The sequence below is a fragment of the Dermacentor variabilis genome, chromosome 6 (genome assembly GCF_050947875.1).
Source record: "Dermacentor variabilis isolate Ectoservices chromosome 6, ASM5094787v1, whole genome shotgun sequence".
Classification (NCBI taxonomy): domain Eukaryota; kingdom Metazoa; phylum Arthropoda; class Arachnida; order Ixodida; family Ixodidae; genus Dermacentor; species Dermacentor variabilis.
In genome coordinates this window covers 183,933,952-183,944,430 of record NC_134573.1, presented here as the reverse complement: position 1 = coordinate 183,944,430, position 10,479 = coordinate 183,933,952, and positions in this window count along the sequence as shown.

Below are 10,479 nucleotides of genomic sequence, written 5' to 3'. Positions count from 1 at the left end.
GCACAAAAGGACGAATGCCCTCTCAACCGTGCTCTGCGGCGCCGCCCGTTCGAAGACAGTAAGCCGTGTGCGGGACGTCCGGACAGAAGTTCCCGCATTAAAACCACCATGCTATTGCACCATTTCTCCGTTTGTTGGCCCAAAATACATGATCAATTTATTAGAGGTCTCTTTCTCAAAAAAAGACGAATACTAGGCAGCGAGAAAAGTATGACACACATATTTCATCTTGGGGTAAATCTTTTATTCATAATATTCATTCCCAGAAAATATGATACAAGGAAACGGTGATGCTTAAAAACGACACTTATAAAGTTGAAGCATTTTCAGATCGCTGAAAAAGCGAAAGTCTTAAATTTATATGACTGATTTAAATGCGCAACGCAGTAAAGAAATCCTTTAATCTTGTTTGCGCCCATGATATTTCGTTGCTTGTTCTTGGCTTTAAGTTGGTTGCACGAAAATTGGCCATATGCCACCGGATATGTTACGTATCACCTACAATGAAGGCATAGGCACATCACTAGTGCCTTTTCTAGGGATGTGTCATCACTGGTCTCGGTGTTTTCCTGCTCACCGCCGCAGATGAGGTTTCCCCCCAAATAATGCATGGTTTCATAAGGTCATTTAGCGCTATCTGAAAGAAAAAAGAAAAATATCTTAATACCACGAGTATAATACTTTAGATATGAAAACATGTTTCGTTAAGACTAAATGTGGTGACGAAGACCGCTTGCTTTTTCACTGCTTTAACACTGATTGCACTTGTTCCGACATTTCTTCTACTGACTGCTCCTAAAATGTTGCGGTTTGGAAGTTTTTAGAAGTAAGCGATATGGGAATGATGGTAAAATCACCGCAGTAATGATAGCATGCATTGCAAGCCTAGGTCACAAGCACGCTTCTAAAGCGACGTATGAAGGCTCAGAAAGTTTCAGAATTTTCATACGATCAGAAGAATGTTTCTTTTTAATTTTTTTTTCATTTTCATCAATCCTATTTCCAAACCTTTACTCGCTTTCAAATGTCACATTAAAAACAAAAGAACAATGTGCGACACAAAGCTGTAACTGTAACAAGGTAAGACACATAGCTGTAACTTATTCCATCATGCTCCTCATAAAAATAAACTTTAAATATTCGAACACAAGTGCCAACACTTTCGATTAAACCATTTAATACCTAAGCAAAAATGAGCTAGAAACACGTAGTTACGCTTAATTCCCAACCCAAGGGAGATGGAAATTTTGACAATAATGACATTCTAGGTGAACTTACCACGCGTGAACTCTCACTTTGGGCATAGATGATTTTGCAGCTGAAAATAAAGAGCTGCAACGGCCAGAGTATATTCATGTTAATTGAACAGAGTCACGCTTCCCCTCTTTAAAACCCAAAATGTAAAATATGCGGAGCTGCGCTAGATAGATATCCTAATTCAGAATGCAATTCAGGTTGCAAATTTAGTAGCACGTGTTGTTGCAACCTCGCATCCAGCGGTTCCGAGACGCAGGTTACTGTCAATCGACAAATACCTCACAAAATGATTCATTTTCACTTTATAGGCAGCGGTATACTATGAGCGGCATACGCGGCAACTACACGCCATACACGGCTTACCACATTGATGCGCCACTAACAGAGTTTTATATCATGAGAAGAAGCACGGTGCAATATGCAGAGTGGCAACTCCCAGTTCACAACCCTTGCCCGAAGCGAAATGACAGCGGGCACGGAGAGAACGGTGAGCTTGCAAATATCAAATAAAAACAGCACAAATCTGCGAATTTGCTACTTCAACACAATGAACTGAGCAATTCAGAACAATTCAACAGTTCGGTGTTAAAACTTGTTAAAAAAGCACGAGGCTGACAGCTCTCTATTTCGATCAACGCTACTGCTCGCGTAAAAGGTTCTCGCTTTCTAATAAATATACCATTGCGGCAAATTTTGCACCACACATCATGCAAGCATATGCCGGAAATTATGACAAATTGGCAGTCGGCTGCTGTTTAATAAAGGCGAACCATAACGAATTTTCTTGCTTGTATATTTCAATCGTCCATGCATACCAGGTGAGGGTTCGCGACATATCCATTATCCATATGGAAATGCTGCTCTTGAGCCGTCAGACCACGGTGGAATCTCTCTCGTAAATTCTCGTAAAGTCGACACAGTGTATATGCGTACACACACAGTGTATATACACAATATATGCGTACACCACCCGTGTTGTACGTCCCAAATGTCTGTAGAAGTGAACACAGCGATGCACACCAACTCTGACAATTAGACCGGGAGCTCTGCGCTGCAATGAACGAACGTGGATCATGGTAGTCCGCTGTAAAATCCACACCAAAAACGGCCGACGCAGTGTTCAAAACACCACGGCCTCCTTCAGGCTCCTCAACAAATGTTTCGCATTCCCTGCCTGGGCAGTGAGAAGACGCAGAGCGTTGTTCTCCCTCGCCCACACTTCGCGCAGATCACCTGACATACCACGGATCCCCTATTCCGATTTTTTATGCGCGTAGCGGAATAATAATATTTGGTGTTTTACGTGCCAAAACCACTTTCTGATTATGAGGCACGCCGTAGTGGAGGACTCCGGAAATTTAGACCACCTGGGGTTCTTTAACGTGCACCTAAATGTAAGCACACGGGTGTTTTCGCATTTCGCCCCCATCGAAATGCGGCCGCCGTGGCCGGGATTCGATCCCGCGACCTCGTGCTCAGCAGCCCAACACCATAGCGCGCGTAGCGGAAAGCTGCCGCGCGAGCGCTCCGCAGGTTGTGAAGTGTGTGATTTGCATTTTTCACGCGTACGTGGCCTGTTCACGCTCGTACGAGGCCGAACCATGGCAGGCAGTCTTGTCCTCAAGCTTACATGAAGGAGTGTCACGCTTATTCTCGGTCACCTGTTGCCTGAAACATCATCCACGCCTCATTTAGATGCGCGTCACGCTTAAACTCACAGTTTAGGGTGAGAATAAGCCTGAAAGATTTTTTTGTGTACTGCTGGCTACATCATAGAGGCAGTCAGCTTCAGAGATGGCACCATGGTCTTGTTCGGCATTCTCCTATTATGGGTAAACGCCAGTTCGCCGAATGCATCATTATGTCAAACTAACAAAACGGCCAAAGAAAGAACTGCATTATAATTAATAGCTATGCTTATGCTTTGTCTTGCATACAACTTCAATGATTATTTGTATTTTGGTACGTAGTTGCACATAGCAATTTGTGACGTACATTAAAAAGGAAATGTGCACGACAAAGTGCCAGCCTACATACCTTCTGCTTCTTTATAATAAAGTGCGAAAAAAATGAATGTTTGGCTACAAGTATTAAATCAAATCAAATCTTTATTTTCCATCAGGTGCTACAGATGGAGGGGCTACGGAAAAAAAAGCTGCCACTTGGCGGCTTGACGAGTCCGCAGACCCATATATAAGGCAGCGTCTAGACAGCACCAGAGCATAAACAAGCGATAAACAAATCAAGACACTTGATCAAAGCAAAATAAAAGAAAAATTCCTGAGCCAGATCAATCAAACACAGTCAACACAAAAGAATGAACAAGCGATAAGCACGTCAAGACACTTGATAAATGCAGAAGAAAAGAAATATTCTTGAGCTAGATAAAACAAACACCAGAATAGATGAAATCACGTTAGTCAATGAGCAAACCGGTCTCTAAGTGTAACAGAGGAACAACTAAATAAATCAAAATTCAGTGACTGATAATAGTTTAAAAGAGATGGCAGAGAAAAACACAAACGCTCCATACCCAAATTCAAGCGTGGTACAGCAACCTTCCAGTTTTCTGCACGCCTAGTATTATAACATTTCTCATTTCTTTCTAAATGTGCCAAGGCATCGGGGCTATGAATATTTTTTTTCACTTCATATTTAAACCAAGCCCTCAAACGGTAGCGGTATAGCTTGTGCCCTGTGAAAGGATTCTGCAGTGGTTGCATTATAACGAGCATTGTACACGTGGCGTAGATACCGTTTTTGCATATGAAATATTTTTTTGTGTGTTGTGCCCCAGACAAGTTGGCAATATTTGACGTGTGGATAGAAAAGAGAATTATAGACCAATATTTTTGTTTTAGTAGAAAGCATGTACCGGAGACGACCGACTACACGGCTAAATCTCCCCAAGCTTTGAGATTCAATCTCGGTTTGTTGGGAAACGACCAGGGTTCAAGCACTTTCTGCCCAGAGAAGGCACAGTCCTCACTAACGATGAGTTCACTAAGACAAAGAGTAAGAAACGCACGCCCAGGATGCTGATAATATAGAGACGAGGAATAAGTGAATAAAGTACTCAGACGAATGATAAACATATCTCGCTGCTTGCCACGTTGCGGGAACTCAACGAGACAGTGCTCAACAGAAGCTTCCATTGTGCTCCAGTGTGGGTGCTCATATGAGGGCCTTTTCTTTAGGCGATGTAATAAATAAAGCATATAGGCTACCTGGCACGAGGCATAAGTGGCCTAGTTACGCGTCTAGTGTGCCGTAGATATTGAGGTCTCCAGAGAAGCGCAGCTGGGGGACAATGTTTTAGAGCAAATACGATTTGCATGGTCATCAGGCCATGTCGTCCTTCATAACTTGTTCCGCGAGCCGCAAAGCAGAGTCGTAACACTTGATTGCCAGAAGGCAATAGGTGTCAGTGACTCGAAAGGATTTACTTCCGCTGCTAGTTGAACTGCTTGTTCATTGCCTACTAGACCAATATGGCTTGGATTCCATTGCAAATCAATCTGACTATCACAAAAATCCATTGCAGTTAATCTTTTAGTACGTTTCTACTAGAGTAAGGTGCAATCACACAAGAAACAATAATGCTAAACAAGTAGTATGTATGAGAGCTGGAGGCATTACTTAAAAATAAAAATGCTAATATTTAGTAAACCGGCATTAAGGTAACTTAATTCCAACAAGTAATGCTACAAGTGACAGTCAGCTACCACATCCAGTGTAGTGACGCCATGTGCCCGCCCAGACAAAACAATTGGAAGCCTGCTGATGCATATATCCTTGAGCCTGCCAAGCCTTGTTTTAACGTTTCCTCCTACTGTGATGAGGGATGAAGATGACAGGCATCCGACAGATAGCCGTTGAACAGGTTCTCGAGCAGGCACTACGAAAATTGCGCATTAAAGTGACTTTGTTATGTTGATTTCCGCGTTGCCATCAAATCCTGGGCTAAAATTAAATATTACAGTTTCTCATGGCACTGAAGGATGATCCTTCATTTCAGAATTTCCATGTGCTGCAACCTCAAACACTTGGTAATGTGCTCGAAGAAGTTGCCAAAATTATTGTAATACTGCCTCAGCCATTTATTCACTGCAAAATTTCCTACTATAGTTACACAGATAACTATTGGAAACAACATTAAGTTGAAGTATTAAACCCGTGTAGTGGCGTAAAGCAAAGTAGGACACCGAGCTTCTAATCTGAAGATCGTAAGTTTGACTCCTTGTCCAGTCCACTACATTTTGCAAGCTTGGAGTGGCACCTGACACCGGCAAAAGAAAGAAAGAAGAAAGAAAAACATGCAGAGATTCACTGGCGTTGTAGTTGTCCAGGTGCAACCAAATTAGGAAGACCTTTATGCTTCAACAAAGACGCTCCCTCACAAGAACACCAGTTCGACTGTTTTGTGCAGTATTCGGCCACTATCGCTCTCGTGATTCTTGCCTGTGGTCCTCTGTCTTCAGAGTCTTCGGCTAAAGAGGCCTTCCAGATGAGAGAGAATACGGGGTAGGATTTCCAATTCATGTGGATATAGCAGGCAACATTGATGAATTCAACAGCATTAATGGGAGGGTAAAAGTCATCGTATTAAAGACAAACAAGAGCTGTATAAGTAGTACAAGCCTACGCTGCAACTTCCAGTAATGATGATGATAAAATGTAAGAGTTTAAGAAAGTGTTCAAGTAAAGGTGAGAAACGTGCAAACTCAGAATACTGTAGTCTTGGGCGACTTCAATGCAAAAGGTGGAAAGAAATCAGGCTAGAGAACAAGAAATTGTCAACTACGGCACTGATTCTAGGAACGGCAGAGGATAGATGTTGGTAGAAATCAAGCAAAAGAATAATCACCAAATAATGAATACGTTCCTCAGGAAGCGCAGTAACAGGAAGTGAACCTGGAAAACCTGTAATAGAGAAACAATAAATTAAATATATTTAATAATTTCTGCCGATGGCGAGCATAGTGCAAGATGTAAAAGTGTAAGGTAGGGTAAAGGGCAGTGACCATAGGTTGGTGAAGTCTAGGATTGCTCTCAATTTGAAGAAAGAAAGAGCAACATTAACCTAGAGGAATCAAGGCAATCTAGACGTAGTCAGTGCAAAAGCAGACGAATTCAGGCTGGTGCTTGCAAAATGTATACAGCTGTAGAGCAATAAGGTGAAGCTGTAATAGAGGTAATGAACGACACTGTAGCAAGGCTGATTCCAGAAGCAGAAATTGAAATGGGAAGTAATACACCAAGGCAACCAGGAGGTAAACCCTTTCACGTATCAAATGACTTAATAAAGAAACGAGAGAGCATGATAGAGATCAGATAGAGTCCGCTGAACTGATAACTGATAAACAAGAAGAAAGCAAGCGATATTCGAAATTATAACGTCGGAAAGATTTATGAAGCTGTGAAAAATGCCTGCAGCATGAAATGAGTAAGAAGAAAACTTGGCCTCGGACAGGGCAAGATATATGCAGTGAAACTTAATCAGGTTAATGTCATCAGCAATTTAGACAACATAGTAAAAGCAGCAGCATAAGCATATGCTAACATGTAAAAAACTCTGAGCAGCCACGCAACCTTCACTGCGAGGAGTGATCAACAGGATCCAGCTCCTTGTGTACATCATCATCAGCCTGGATACACCCACTGCAGGGCAAAGGCCTCTCCCATACTTCTCCAACTACCCCGGTCATGTACTAATTGTTGCCATGCTGTCCCTGCAAACTTCTTCATCTCATTCGCCCACCTAACTTTCTGCCGCCATCTGCTACGCTTCCCTTCCCTTGGAATCCATTCCGTAACTCTTGATGACCATCGGTTATCTTCCCCTTGTGTTACTAGCGATAAAATTGCAAGAGACATGCAAAACATGTCCACGAGTAACATTCCAGGAGAACATAGAAAAACAATCGATTTAATCAAAGATGGAGGAGATATTATGCTTGAAAAGCTTGAGGCCTGTTATACGAAATCTATCACGACATGAAGTGTAGCAGACAGCTGTAAGAATGCCAACATTATTCTAATCTACAAGAAAGGAGACGTTAAAAATTGAAGTAATATAGGTTCATTATATTACTTTCAGTATTGTATAAAATATTCACCAAGATAATATCAAATGGAATCAGCGCAAAACTTGACTTCAATAAACCAAGAGGGTGGCTTCAGGAAGACATATTCTACAAAGTATCACATTCTTGTCATCGGTCAGGTTATTGAGAAATCTGCGGAATAGAATTAAGCTCTCTATATAATATTCATACATTTTGAAAATGCATTTGAATCAGTAGGGATAGCGGTAGTCATGGAGGCACTGTGCAATTAATGAGTACAGGAGGCATATGTGAATATCTTAAGAAATATCTACGAAGACTGTACAGCTACCTTCATTCCTCACAAAATAAGTGGAAAAGTACGTATCAAAGGAGTCGGGCAAGGAAACACAATCTCTTCAATCTTATTCACTGCATGCTTAGAAGTATTCAAACTATTAGACTCGGAAGGCTTAGGAGTGAAGATGAACGGCGAATATCTTAACAACCTTCGGTTTGCAGAAGACATTTTCTTGCTAAGCAACACTGAAGACGCCGCGGTTGTCTCCATTCTATACGTAGCTGCGGGCGAGGAGGACACTGAGGCACCATAGCAACCGCCGTAGAAGTACGCCCCTCCTCCCTCTCCTCCACTCCCTCCCTGCTTCGTGCGCCAATGGATAAGGCACGCATCCGGGCGGCGTCCCTCACTCAAGCATGCGCGATTGAACTACGTTCACCGGCTCACCCTCATACGCTTTCATTCATACAGAATCTCACGGCGACGGTGACGGCGACGACAGAAATGCGCCTGGAGTGTCCATATAGTTCTTATCTCTTGAAACAGAAGAAATTCCTCGCCGGTCAGCGCAGCCGGCGTAACGCGTTCCAGCTAGCGTTCAAAGAGCACGCGCATACAACCGAAATCAGAAGTGTGGTTCAGGTATTAGTGTCGGCGGCTTGGTGCGCTGCAGTCAATTCTGCCGCTATTCGCTCTTGTTGAATCCTTTCTCTATGACAGTACGGAGACGGACCAAAATGCTCGAACCTTCGCTGAAGCGACTCAGCAGCAGGATGCCGCGCGCCAAGCACACCTGCAACACGGTCGCCAGCCCGTAAATAGTGCGCCTTTCGCTGCAGCGGACCGCGTGTTCACGAAGCAAGCATGCAACAGCTTCTGCCAAGACATGTTTCACTTTCGTGTTCTACGGATTCCTATGAAAGAGGGATCGACCATATATAGTTTTAGAATGCGGCTCATTGGCGTCAATTCCCGCGTTTCGCGCTACTGTCGGCCTCGCCGTCGTGCCTCGTCGTTACCAAGGTCATCATCCGCGTGCTGCTCTGGTTGTGCGCGCTCCTGCTGTTATCTCTGACGTGTGGCGCGAGTCTTGCTCTCCCCTTGTCATAGAGTATCATATGCCCCTTGTCCGCCAGAGCCAGATCACGTGTTCTCGCCTATCCTCTTGCCCCGTTCCTCTGCGCGGCGCCGTTGCGGTGACTCTCGCTGCTACTGTCCACTCCGCCCTCCCCGCCCCTTCTCTCGCTGTCGCGGTACTGCCGCGGTGCCGCGGCGGGCGCCCCTTGCCGCCTCGCGCGTAATCGACGGCTCTCCGTTGCTCCCTTTCCACGTCCCGTGGCTGTACGGCTCTCCAGCCGTGTCTCTCGCTTCCCCGTCTGCGGGGCGCGTTCCTCAGTGACATTTGTCGCCTCTGGCTGCGCTTGAGCCTGGCTGTCCTCCCGCTCCACTCTTGCCCTACACCTCCCCTTACCTGGCGAAGTGACGTTGCGGTGACTCGAAACACAGTCATAGCGTTTCGTCCCCTTACTTCTACTTCCCATCCGAAGCTTGTGCGGCCGCATTGAGGCATGTCTGTGAGTGAGTGATAGCGTCACCTCTACTCAATACCCCAGTTCTCCCCGCGTTTCCTCATCCAACCTCTGAAGAAACATAAAATGATAATTCCTAATCTACCCCCCCCCCCTCTCCGCGGCGGTGACCCACTATAAGATGGCGCGATGGCGCGGCGACGGAGCGCCGGCTCGATAGCGGCGGATCGCGGTGTGTGCTGCCCAATCCGAAACGCAGAACCGCCTCCGTTCGGCACTGCGTGTTCTGTATTCAGTTGCCTATTGTTGAAATAAGGCAGCAGCTGCGCTCAAAGATCGCATTACCGAGAAGCGTAATCGTCAGCCAATTTTTTAAATTAAGACAAGACAAGGTTTGGCTAATTCAGCGAAAATAAAATGCCTAATCAATTTTACATACGCGTGACAAAAAACAACTCTATTTTACATAATCATTATCAATAAATACCTTTCTTTCATCGCTCACCAGAAGAGGGGGCGATAACTCCGCTATCCTTTGCAATGCAATGCAGCTCTCGAAGTGTACAAAAAAGGCGCGCTCGTAATGTTTTCCTGTTGCAAATATACGCCCCCTCACGTGTTGTCTTTTGCTTAGCGACGTTTGACTGATTTGAGTGGCGCGGGTAGTTTCATCGTTTCTTAACCTGTTCAGTCAAAAGTAGTGAGTTACGACCACCAGATCATTGTTTACGTTAGCTGTTTTCGTGCAGATGCGGTGGCCGTCGGGCTTGGCGTCCGACGAAGAGGCCAGCACTATACACCCAAGGCTTTCGTCGGCCTCCTAAGAAAGTATCTTCTGTGTAGGGGTGCAATTTCAACACCCGTATGGCTGACCTGCTGCATCGCTTTCCGCGCCGAAAGCTCGAAACGCCCATCAAATCCAATGGCTGGGCATTTGGCATTTGAATACACAGCTCTAATAGCAAGCTACAAAAAAAATTTCATGTCTGAGAACATAATGACGTCGCTTCTGTTTTTCACGGATATGGCATCACATTATTTTTTGAAGGGCCCCCTCGTCACACAGATGGCGCAAAGCCCCATGAACCGGCGAAGAACCACTCTCTCGCTACCATGTATAAGTACTTACCTTGGACGCACCCTCACGTTCTTCTAACTGGGTTCTGCTGGAGCCAGAGCAGCTATCTGGCTTCTGCTGTTAGCATGAGCGTTGTTGCTAAAACATAAAAGCATTGCTGCTGAGCTGCTGCGTGCACATCACATTGTGTTGCGTACTCCGGACTAAGAGAAACATATACTAAAGCTCAGGCCAACTCTAACTAATCATTTCACTGGGTGCGGCAAA